Source organism: Lissotriton vulgaris, chromosome 9, assembly GCF_964263255.1.
Source record: "Lissotriton vulgaris chromosome 9, aLisVul1.2, whole genome shotgun sequence".
Lineage (NCBI taxonomy): Eukaryota > Metazoa > Chordata > Amphibia > Caudata > Salamandridae > Lissotriton > Lissotriton vulgaris.
This window is the reverse complement of record NC_141697.1, coordinates 739,765,741-739,777,867: the sequence shown is the minus strand read 5'-3', so window position 1 is coordinate 739,777,867 and position 12,127 is coordinate 739,765,741.

Below are 12,127 nucleotides of genomic sequence, written 5' to 3'. Positions count from 1 at the left end.
GAGGCGTTCATTAAGTCTGTAGCGGGAGCCACGATGGAAGCTGCTCCTTGTTTAAGGAACTTCATAGGGACCGGGTCCATCGGAGAGCCACTTTTCAGGGATGCCAAAGCCTTCAAAACTTCAGCCACTGATACTGGGCCAAAAGTATCTAGATGGGTGGCTGTCGCACTAGCCTGTGTTACTATGTTCAATTTACCATTGTCCTGAGGCAAGAAGGGCTGAGGCAAGGTATTTAAAATCTTCTCAATTTTTGTATGGAAGAAATCTGCTAGCTCCGTACATTTCTGCTTGTCATAAGTAACCGCAGGCTCGGGGACTTTGAGAAGTTCTTTAACCACTTTAAAACTCTCTCTAGAGGAACTAGAGGCAGATTTTATACGCTCTTCAAAGAATTGGGCTTTTGCCTGTCGAAGAGCAGATTTATAGCCCCTCATCACGACACGATATTCGTCTCTCCTGGTAATCTCCCATTTCTTTCTCCACAACCTCTCCAGCTTTTTACATCCCTTCCTAAGGGAGCGAAGCTCGACAGAGTACCAAGGAGCAGATCCTATTCTTTTCTCCCTCTTTTTCACTCTCTTTTTCGGAATGAGGGCGTCTAGAGAGGCGGACAGCCAATGGTTAATGTTAGCGTCTCCCTTAATTGGGTCCGAATCACAGGGAAGGGGCATGTCTTCCAACTTGGAGGTCCAGTAATTGACCAATAACCTGGACCAGGCTCTGTCCACCAAGAAAGCCTGCTTGGCACTTGTGGGCCGTGAGTCGACTTGCCAGAGTGCTGATACCAAGAAATGGTAGGACCGCGGAGGGGATAAGCTGGCCTAACCATAAAGCGGGGGATGTTGGAGAACATTGGGTCAAGTAAGTGTCCCTTTTCGTGCGTGGCCCCAGCATTGATTAAGACCAGCTCACATGCTTTCAAGTCGCCCTGAAGATCTTGGGCTGCTAGATCAGCAGGGTCATCGAAATGGAGAATAAGATCTCCCAACACTATGAAATTAGCCGTGGATGAGGCCAAGGTCATCACTGATTCCATTAGGGAACTCGCAAAGTTACCCACACCGCCCGGGGGCCAGTAGATCAGTAAACCTGATAGCGATACTGTAGGAGATATTCGCAAAGAGAAATAGCAGCTCTCACAGTCCAAGATTGATCCATTCTGAGCCCTACATACAAATGAGTCCCTATATAAAATAGCGAGGCCACCCCCTCGCCCCTCAGGTCTATCAAGATGATAGACAAGAAAGCCCGGCGGGAGGGCTTGCACGATGTCAGCATCAGAACTGGAAGTTATCCAAGTTTCGTCAAGAACAAGATATCTAAGTCCAAATCTTGTACAAGTAGGTTGACTTCTGCTGAGTGCCGTGGGAGAGATCTGCAGTTCAGTAGACTTACCACCAAGGTGTTCTTGCCTTTGTCGGGGAGAATGGTCTCGCTCGGCCTGGTGACTGTTGGAGGAGTTGGGCCTTTATAGGCCGGTTCACAACCAACGATATTCAATTGGCGGAATGCTATAAGGTCATCTCGGTTGTATATCCGCCTAAGAGCGGATTTTTTAAACAGAGTGCCAGGCCCTAGGCCCGTCTGGGCCCGGACGGGCACAGACGGGCTGGACTCTGGCGTGACTCCGGCGCTGAGACGGCGCTTCCGCTGCGCGTCACCGCTGCACGTCTCCATCATAGCTTTAAGTAGGGACCGCGCCTCGTGTGAATAAACACTAAAGCGCTCCCGAGAATGGCGCCTGCAGAACGTTCCGAAACTACCCCCAAGATGGTGGCGGTCGTGTCAAACTGCCTGAAGACCCGCGAAAGGCGCGGTGAGGGTCACAATTTATTGTGCAAGTGAGAGCTAGTCTAAGGTGAGCCTATTTTAAAAGCAGGGTATAAGAACAGAAATAAAAATAATAACTAGTGGCAAAAACGGGATGCTGATTTTAAAAGCGCGCGACTAAGTCCACATGAAATGCCAGCTTACTAAAATGTACTCTACGCCAAATAACATAGAGCAATAGCGCTATCCGCTTCACAGCGCACAAACCTTTGTCCAGGGGCGGCCAGCGAGCACCACTCTTCTTAAGTAGGGACCGCGCCTCGTGTGAATAAACACTAAAGCACTCCCGAGAGTGGCGCCTGCAGAACGTCCCGAAACTACCCCCAAGATGGCGGCGGTCGTGTCAAACTGCCTGAAGACCCGCGAAAGGTGCGGTGAGGGTCACAATTTATTGTGCAAGTGAGAGCTAGTCTAAGGTGAGCCTATTTTAAAAGCAGGGTATAAGAACATAAATGGTGTGGGTGTACCAGAGGGGGTAGGTATGGGGGAGGAAAAATGGGGGAAACGGGGGAGGAAATAGCACCCGATAATGGCAATAGTGACTATGACAATGATTATAACAGTGGTGTAAAAATAATAGGGATGGTGGCAGTGATAACTCTGGGAATGGTGATAGTGCTGAGGGGGAGATGGAAATACACGAGCAAAGCCGAATAAGGGAAATTATTGAAGAGAATAAATGTTGCAAGCAGAGAGGGGAAGAGGGGGAGAAGAGCAAGGAGAGAGTGTGTCAGGAGGGTAGAAGTGAGAGTGATGTGCATATGGTGGCTTCTATAGCAGCTGTGGCACATTATGCTTTCACTCACCAGAGGTTGCTGCAGATATCTCCCCATCTACATCCGGCATCTCTATGTGCAGAAAATGTTGTCAATACCTCTAGGAAAATGTCTGACTGGTCCTGTAGGTTATAAAAGATCCTCTAATGTGAGGTCGCTTTGATCATAGCTGACAGCCAAGACTCTTGCATCGGGGATTTCATAGCTCTCCATTTGCGCAGTATGTAGAGTTTGACCGTGGCCAAAGCTGTGTGGAAGAGCAGCGTTGCGGTCTGGACAGGTCTGTGAACCTCTGCAAGTCATGCAGTAGACCGTCAGGGGGGGTGAACGGTAGGCAGAGTGGCATGGCAGCTCTCAGGGCCTAACCCACCTACTCCAAGAATACCTGTATTTATGAGCATTCTCAGATGATATGTGCTATATCACACGGAGAGTTGGAGCATCTCCAAAAGTTGGCATGGGGAAGAAGGCCCGCTCGGTGCAGTTTTTTGGGAGCTGAGTACCAATCTTGCAGAACTTTAAAGAGAAAGAATTTCATCTGCGCCTCCCTCGCACCCTTGTACAGCGCTTCTAGTACATCCATCCATTCATCATCTTCGTATGTGGTTGCCAACCGTTCTTGTCATTTGACACAAAACATTTGAGCCAATGGGGTCAAGAAGCCGTGTGATGAGAGCACCCCATACAATCCAGTCACTACCCCATTGGCCCTTCCCCAGACAAGAAAAAATGACAGCACCGGAGAGGAGGACAGGTTCCAAGGAGTAGGTCCCAAACACTGCAGCAAACAGTGTTGTAGCTGTGTATATCCTCAGGACTGTGTTGTGGGGAGATCGTACTACTATCTGAGTTGGGCCAACGGTTTCAGGGAACCGTTGCAGATGCCCTGGTCAATGGTATGTATACCCACTTCCTGCCACCCCTGCCACCTCAAGACCTTCTCTCCTATACCAATAGCCTTGTTTCCCCAAAGAGGGGCCTTCTCATGTAGGTGTGGGTGTGCCCCCAGCAGGTTATGTGCCCGGTGCCAAGCCTTGCAGGTGGCGGTTATGATCAGATGCGCTGAACTACTGTTCCCGGGTTTCATCATGTATAGAGTGGACAGTCCACCCTCTGCGGAGAGTAGGTGGTGTTCCCGAGGGGTCCATTTGGCGGATCAGGAAAGTCTGGTAGGAAGCACACCATTTGGGAAAGGTGTACCTCCAATGCGTTCCACTGATGGGAGGACAAGTCCCAGTGGGTACGGCGGGCTTGTAATTTGGACACAGCTATTCGTGGTTTTGCAGGGACCCTCACACATTTTTTATACTGGAGTCTATCTGCCGCAAGGTTGTGTGAGGCACTTGCATCAGCAGCATCCCCAGGGTATAGTTGAAGCAAAGTAGCCTCACCATGCGGACTGCCTGTACCCTACCCCACAGCAAAAGTCCCAAGGCCGTCCACTTTTCAAAGTTTTGCTGCATCTGGGTAATAAGCGGGTTTAGGTTGCCCAGGATCATGTTCGCTAAACCTTTATCAACAAGGACCCCCAAGTATTTAAGGTGCAATTGATGCCATCTGAAGAGGAATGCATGTTAGTCGCTTTTGTAGTCCCATCAGAGAGGGAAGCGCTTCACTTTTGTCCCAGTTGATGTTATACCCTGAGAGGCAGGAAAAGTCATCATTGATCTGGAGTTGAGATGGCCGAGAGCGGGGCAGGTCCATGAGGGTTAGCAAGGTGTCATCCGCGTGGAGATATAGTTTGGATATGCCTATTGAAAGTGGAACGCCCGCCACATCCGCACGTTTAGATTGTAGGTACGCCAAGATCTTTTTCCACTTAATGTAGTGCGTGAGACAGTGAATGTTCCATGCGATTACTCGTAGTGGTCGTGGGAAAGTCATAATACTTAATGCAGCAAGTGCAGATCAAAGGGACCGTTGCTATATGGCGTACAGTGAACCCAGAGTAGAACAGATGTGGTACATTGTTGATGCCAGGTAGGATTTGGGGAGGGAGGCTTCGTTCTCTCCGAGAGGTTACCAGGGTTTTTGGGTAGGATGACGGGCAGGGGTATGTTTTCAAAAAGAAGAAAATGGCGATCCAATTAGAGGGGCTCAAGGGGAGGAGAATAAGAACAGAGATGAAAGAGAGAAGAGGTAGAAAACAGGATTGGAAGGTGGAAAAAGGACGAAGAAAAAAGAAGGAAAAAAATGGGGGAGGGGGCCTAAGAGAGAGGAGACTCGGGAACCCTCTGGCCCTCCTTTGATTGGCGGGGACTATCAGGTTTCATTAGCTATCACTGAACAATAGGGGGTCCCTTATAGCAGAGTGTGTTGCAAGGATGTCTCAGTCGGAGGGGGCGTGATAGAGGGGTGTTTAGTTTATCGCAATGGGGTTGTGCAGTTTATGGCTGGGTTGTGCCGTGAGGAGAAGAGGTGGGGGAGGGGACAAAAGGGGAGGGATGAGGAGAGAACGATTGGACCTCAGAGATAGGGGTTACCTTCTCGGCCCTCTGTCTTCTGTGGGTCTACACTCGGCAGAGCGCCGCTCGGAGGGGGTATAGATCTCCCACAGTGGGGTGAGCCATTGCTGTGGGGAACATAATAAATATATATAGTAAAGGGATCCAAAAAGAAAAGAAAGCAATGGGTGGCCTAGGATGGTGGGGGGTGCGGATGTATGGCACTTGTTTCACGAAAGGGCGTAGATCGACTCCTGCAAGAAGTGACGTCACCGGGGGCACCTAGAGGCTCGCCATCCTTGCGAAACCTTGCCGGGCATAGGTGTGTCATCTAAGATGTATAAAGGGGGGTGTCCCCCCAGGGAGTCATCTGTACCAGGTGTTGGGCAGCGGTCATGTACGTCTTGCATAGTGGGGAAGTGGAGCAAGTATAAGCGGCTGGGGTGGGGAAATTGCAGGCACCTGTGGATGGGGAAGGACCTTCTTAACAGCGTTATTATATTATACAAACAGCAAAAACTACATTCTCTAAGGTGCAATACAAAGACACAGCTATAAACTACTGTAAAAAATAAGTGAGTGAGGTGGAACAGTTTGGTCTTCCAGGATCTAGAGACGTCCCACAGTACAATACAGTATATAGGATACTCAGCCATCCATTGTTCAGACATCTTCCCACTGTGCTGTCGGCCGCATATCAAGCTGCAGTCAGGATTATCATCTTGGACCCTCACTCCCGGGTCCTCTGCATTCCTGGTCCTGCTCTGTGGTTGGTTTCAAAGGCAATCGAGATTTGTCTCTCTGAGGCTCATGGGCAAAAGTTGCTGCAGCTTGTATCGTAGAGGCTCTGCCCTCATGCATGCTTGACATTCTGTCCGGGTCTCTACCACGTTGCCATGTACTATCATAGGTCAGTCTCCTGTTTGCCGTTGACTGGGATGAGCCGGATGGTTGAGAAAGTTCCAAATCACCTGTATAAATGAGAGGGGTCCCAGTAAACACACAGAAAAATATTTAAAGATCATCAAGAAAAATCAATTATAGAGACAAAAAGGTCAGTCTGCTGACATTGTTTTTATTTACAATGTAGCTAAGCCGATTATTAGGGCAAACATACTAGATATAACATTTGCAAATATAGTAAAGTGCCCTGGAGAGGGAAAAGGGGAAGTGTGCAGTGAGTGTAGGAGAGGGTAAGTGACATAAAAACAAAGCCAAAAGGCTACAATCGATCAAAGACCCTTAAACTGATTCAGATTATCAATGACCATAGGTTCAATAATAGGACTACAAAATAACATGCTTCATAAATGTGATCAATAGCATAATTGTTGGAATGAAGCTGAAATCACAAAAAGCAGTCGATGTTTCGACCCCTGTTATGAAGGCAGGCTGAAATTGATCCCTTGCAATGGGGTCTTCATCAGGACGGGAGACAGGGACACAAACCAGGGATGCTTGTTTATAAGGGAGGAGAGGGAACTACTACTCCCACATGGCAGGCTCGGTGGAGCCAGAGTTGGGGGGCCAATCTCTGATGTCAACCACGTTTTCCTGAGAAATCACTGCCGCCAACATCGATTGAACTGACAGAATCCTGCCACTGAGCTCCTGTCCATACAACCAAGACTTTATTACTTTATTTTGATGCAATCCTGTGAACCACCCCCCCTCTTTTGAAACATATGGTGTTCCCGACTCAACTTAATTCGTTTGGATTTACAAGTGGTGCTCACTAATGACGCATTTTTATTCATCCTTCAAACGTGGTTGACATCAGAGATTGGCCCCCCAGCTCTGGCTCCACCGAGCCTGCCGTGTGGGAGTAGTAGTTCCCTCTCCTCCCTTATAGACAAGCATCCTTGTTTTGTGTCCCTGTCTCCCGTCCTGATGAAGACCCCATTGCACGGGATCAATTTCAGCCTGCCTTCATAACAGGGGTCGAAACGTCTACTGTTTTTTGTGATTTCAGCTTCATTCCAACAATTACGCTATTGATCCCATTTATGAAGCATGTTATTTTGTAGTCCTATTATTGAACCTATGGTCATTGATAATCTGAATCAGTTTAAGAGTCTTTGATTGATTGTAGCCTTTTGGCTTTGTTTTATGTCACTTACCCTCTCCTACACTCACTGCACACTTCCCCTTTTCCCTCTCCAGGGCACTTTACTATAATTGCAAATGTTATATCTAGTATGTTTGCCCTAATAATTGGCTTAGCTACATTGTAAATAAAAACAATGTCAGCAGACTGACCTTTTTGTCTCTTTAATTGATTTTTCTTGATGATCTTTAAATAATTTTCTGTGTGTTTACTGGGACCCCTCTCTCTCAGCAAAATACATACCCAGGTCCCAGTGACGACATTGGGTGAACCCCCCTTTTTTCAACTCACCTGTATAAATGGCCATGTCCTGACTTGTAATATTGTCCAGAAACAAGCGGAGGTCCTCCCGGTCGGAGAAGTCCTTGGAGTTGCCATCCTTTGTAATGCAGAGTCTCACCGGTTCAAAAAGGCCATACTTAATGTTCAGCTGCCGGGGCCTGAAGGATAGGAAGGTTTTGCGGCGGTCATTCGTTTCTTTAGAGAAATCGGCAGCCATCCGGACACTGTTGCCAATCTGGGTGAACAATCCTTGTGCCAGTGCAGCTGCCAGGATTTGCATTGTCTGGTCGTGCCATAAAAAAAAGGCAATCAGCGGCTGCGGGCGAATGTTAGAGTCCCTGCAAAGCGGTCCAATGCGGTGGGCCCTTGGTATCTCCAGGGGAGGATCAAAGGTGCTGCAGATGAGCTTCGGGAGAGTATTTTTCAAGAACGCTGCAGTGTTGGGGCCCTCGACGGAGTCCGGAAATCCAAAGAAGCGGACATTGTCCCTGCGGCTGCAGTCCTCCATGTCGACCAGCTTGCTGAGGAGGAAGAGTATTTCTTGATCCCTGTCTGGTACAGTATTCAGCTGGCCCTCCAGCGTCGTCAGCCTCTGATCTAGTTCCTCTGCACATGAGTGAAACCCAGCCAGGTGCGTCCGGATTGATTTGGCTTCATCCGCCAGTTTGGATATATTAGAGTCCATCCCCTCCAATCTGCGACTAACTGAGGAAATGTGCTCTATTATGTAGTTCATAGTGGCTCTCTCTACCGGGGTCATTCGGGAGGCCGAAGGGGCACTTGTCGGTGTGTTGCCAGTTTTCCAGGCCATTGTGCACGGTTGTTGCTTCAGCAACTCTGTGAAGAAGAGCTGCCTGGGGGTCTTACTTCCTTGTTTTGTCATGTTCATTTGTGCCCCAGTACTGCGACTCGCCATCACCAGCCTGAAGCTGGGGGGCCAGGCAGGGGTATCCCCCCTGTCCACAGGAATATGCAGGTGATCCTTAGGAGGTCCCTTCGTCTGGTGTTGGGGAGCCTTAGCATGCTCTCCACTGATTTGACTGTGCACAGGTGTAGCCCTTGTGCATCATGGCCACATTGTCATAGTGGGGGGTGAGACAGGGCAGTCCGGGAGGGTCCCCCTCTGCTTGGATCATCAAGATATGTCCCTCTTCAAGGAGGTATTCCTTTCCCTCCGGTAGGTGGTCCTTCGACAATCATCCACTCTCTCCGTCCCACGCCTCCAAGAGTGGCAGGTGGTGACAGGGGGCTGTTGCTCTCATACATGGGGGGGAGGTAATCCATGCTGTGGTCGAAAGATACTGCTCCTGCACCCCTGTTATGCTTTTCACTGCCCTTCTCCCACCTCTTTGACTCCACGTCGTATGGAGAAGAGGTCCCTGCACAGGAAGGGGCCGGGCGTTTGTAGCACCGCTACAGTTTCAGGCTGGAGGTTGTCCAGAAGTGCGAGTGGCTCCTGCGTCCGCCGGAGAAGGAAAGGTTGTTGGTGTAGTAGCATGGTCTATGGTGCCATCCCACTCCAGAGATAGCCTTGATTCAATGGCACGCCACTGTTGAGTGAAGGATGGGGCTGGACGGCCACTTGGGGCTGGGGCTGGGGCTGAGGCTGCGAGCCGGCCTCTAGTCCCAAGAATCAGTTGTTGCTCTGCCACCCCTTCCAAAGATCCCCAGTCATGGCAATGGTACTGAAATGGAGCGGAAACACCACCTTGATAGCTGCAGAGGGTATCGCGAGTTGCAGGGAACAGTCCCAGTGCTTTAAGGCCTCCCCTCCAAGTCAGGAAGTGGGGCTGCGCATACACTCGGGCAGAGGCTCAGATCATGCCTTAAGGGCCATGGGCCATCCACAGAGCTGCTGTTCCCACTCCCCAGATGACGCGATGACATCAGGGCGGGGCGAACACAGCTTGATGAGCAGCCTAGTGCGTCTCCAGGTGCAGGGAGTATGCCTGGCTCTTCAGAGTCCTGCGGCATATGCAGGAGCCGGGGCCGGATAAACACTCAGGTTTGGAGGTTTGGAGGGCTTGAACTGTGTATTTAAGGGGAGTGGTCTAGATAAGCCTTTTCTTTGTCGAGCCTCTGAGGAAGGTGATTTCGTCACTGAAACGCATTAGGCCAATTCACAAGAAGCTGTCATATGTACCGGTATGTCGCAGCTGGTCTGTACCAATAAAGGACTTACAGCTAACTGGTGTGGAGTGCGTCTATGCCTAAGGGGGCAACTTGGAGCTTTGATTACTGCGTGGCAGCCCAGCCGCAATATACGTACCTCCCTGCAAAGAAGATGGGGGCCGCGAGCTTTGAATCATGCGAAGCTGTTTGTGGAACATCAGGTGTGGATTGAGGAGCAGCCTGACATGCTGAGGCCCATCTTTGGGCTTAGAACTATTTTCAGCAGCATTTTAATCAGGCACCCATTCGGGATCTTAAACCAGTGGACTACAAGACCCATAAAGCCACCTTGCTCATTTGAGTGGCCCATTGGAGGGCTTGAACTGTGTATTTAAGGGGAGTGGTCTAGATAAGCCTTTTCTTTGTCGAGCCTCTGAGGAAGGTAATTGCGTCACTGAAACGGGTCAGGCCAATTCGACAAGAAGATATTATATGTACTGGTATGCCGCCGCTGCTCCGTACCAATAAAGGGCTTACAGCTAACTGGTGTGGAGTGTGTTTATGCCTAGGGGGCAACTTGGAGCTTTGATTACTGCGTGGCAGCCCAGCCAGGATAGACGCACCTCCCTGCAAAGAAAATGGGGTCCGCGAGCTTTGAATCATACGAAGATGTTTGTGGAACATCAGGTTTGGATTGAGGAGCAGCCCGACATGTTGGGGCCCATCTTTGGGTTTAGAACTATTTTCAGCAGCATTTTAATCAGGCACCCATTCGGGATCCTAAACCAGTGGACTACAAGACCCTTAAAGCCACGTTGGTCATTTGAGCGGCCCATTGGAGGGCTTGAGCTGTGTATTTAACACCTTGGCTGCTAGGGATTTTCCCCTCTTGTGCTGGAAATTGAAAAAGTCCATGGATCATGACAAGGTCAGCTCGTCATAAGCACAGCTCCACTGTGCCTCATGACGAGCTGGCCTTGTCATGAGCATGGAAGGGGTTAAGGGGGGTGGTCTAGATAAGGCTTTTCTTTGTCGAGCCTCTATAGAAGGTGATTTTGTCACTGAAACGCGTCAGGCCAATTCGACAAGAAGCTGTCATATGTAACGGTATGCCGCCGCTGCTCTATACCAATAAAGGGCTTACAGCTAACTGGTGTGGAGTGGGTCTATGCCTAGGGGGGCAACTTGAAGCTTTGATTACTGCGCGGCAGCCCAGCCGCGATAGAAGCACCTCCCTCCAAAGAAAATGGGGAGCGCAAGCTTGGAATCATGCGAAGCTGTTTCTGGAACATCAGGTGTGGATTGAGGAGCAGCCCGACATGCTGTGGCCCATCTTTGGGCTTAGAACTGTTTTCAGCAGCATTTTAATCAGGCACCCATTCAGGATCTTAAACCAGTGGACTACAATACCCATAAAACCACCTTGCTCATTTGATCGGCCCTTTGGAGGGCTTGAACTGTGTATTTAAGGGGAGTGGTCTAGATAAGCCTTTTCTTTCTCGAGCCTCTGAGGAAGGTGATATCGTCACTGAAACGCGTCAGGCTAATTCGACAAGAAGCTGTCATATGTACCGGTATGCCGCTGCTGCTCCGTACCAATAAAGGGCTTACAGCAAACTGGTGTGGAGTGCGTCTATGCCTAGGGGGCAACTTGGAGCTTTGATTACTGTGCGGCAGCCCAGCCACGATAGACGTACCTCCCTGCAAAGAAAATGGGGGCCGCAAGCTTTAAATCATGCAAAGCTGTTTGTGGAACATCAGGTGTGGATTGAGGAGCAGCCCGACATGCTGGGGCCCATCTTTGGGCTTAGAACTGTTTTCAGCAGCATTTTAATCAGGCACCCATTTGGGATCTTAAACCAGTGGACTACAAAACCCATAAAGCCACGTTGCTCATTTGAGCAGCCCTTTGGAGGGCTTGAACCGTGTATTTAAGGGGAGTGGTCTAGATAAGCCTTTTCTTTGTCGAGCCTCTGAGGAAGGTGATTTCGTCACTGAAACGCAGCAGGCTAATTCGACAAGAAGCTGTCATATGTACTGGTATGCCGCTGCTGCTCCGTACCAATAAAGGGCTTACAGCAAACTGGTGTGGAGTGTGTCTATGCCTAGGGGGGCAACTTGGTGCTTTGATTACTGCGTGGCAGCCCAGCTGCGATAGACGCACCTCCCTGCAAAGAAACATGGGTCAGCGAGCTTTGAATCATATGAAGATGTTTGTGGAACATCAGGTGTGGATTGAGGAGCAGCCCGACATGCTGGGGCCCATCTTGGGGCTTAGAACTATTTTCAGCAGCATTTTAATCAGGCACCCATTCGGGATCTTAAACCAGTGGACTACAAGACCCTTAAAGCCATATTGCTCATTTGAGCGGCCCATTGGAGGGCTTGAGCTGTGTATTTAAGGGGAGTGGTCTAGATAAGCCTTTTCTTTGTCGAGCCTCTATAGAAGGTGATTTTGTCACTGAAACGCGTCAGGCCAATTCGACAAGAAGCTGTCATATGTGCCGGTATGCCGCCGCTGCTCCATACCAATAAAGGGCTTACAGCTAACTGGTGTGGAGTGTATCTATGCCTAG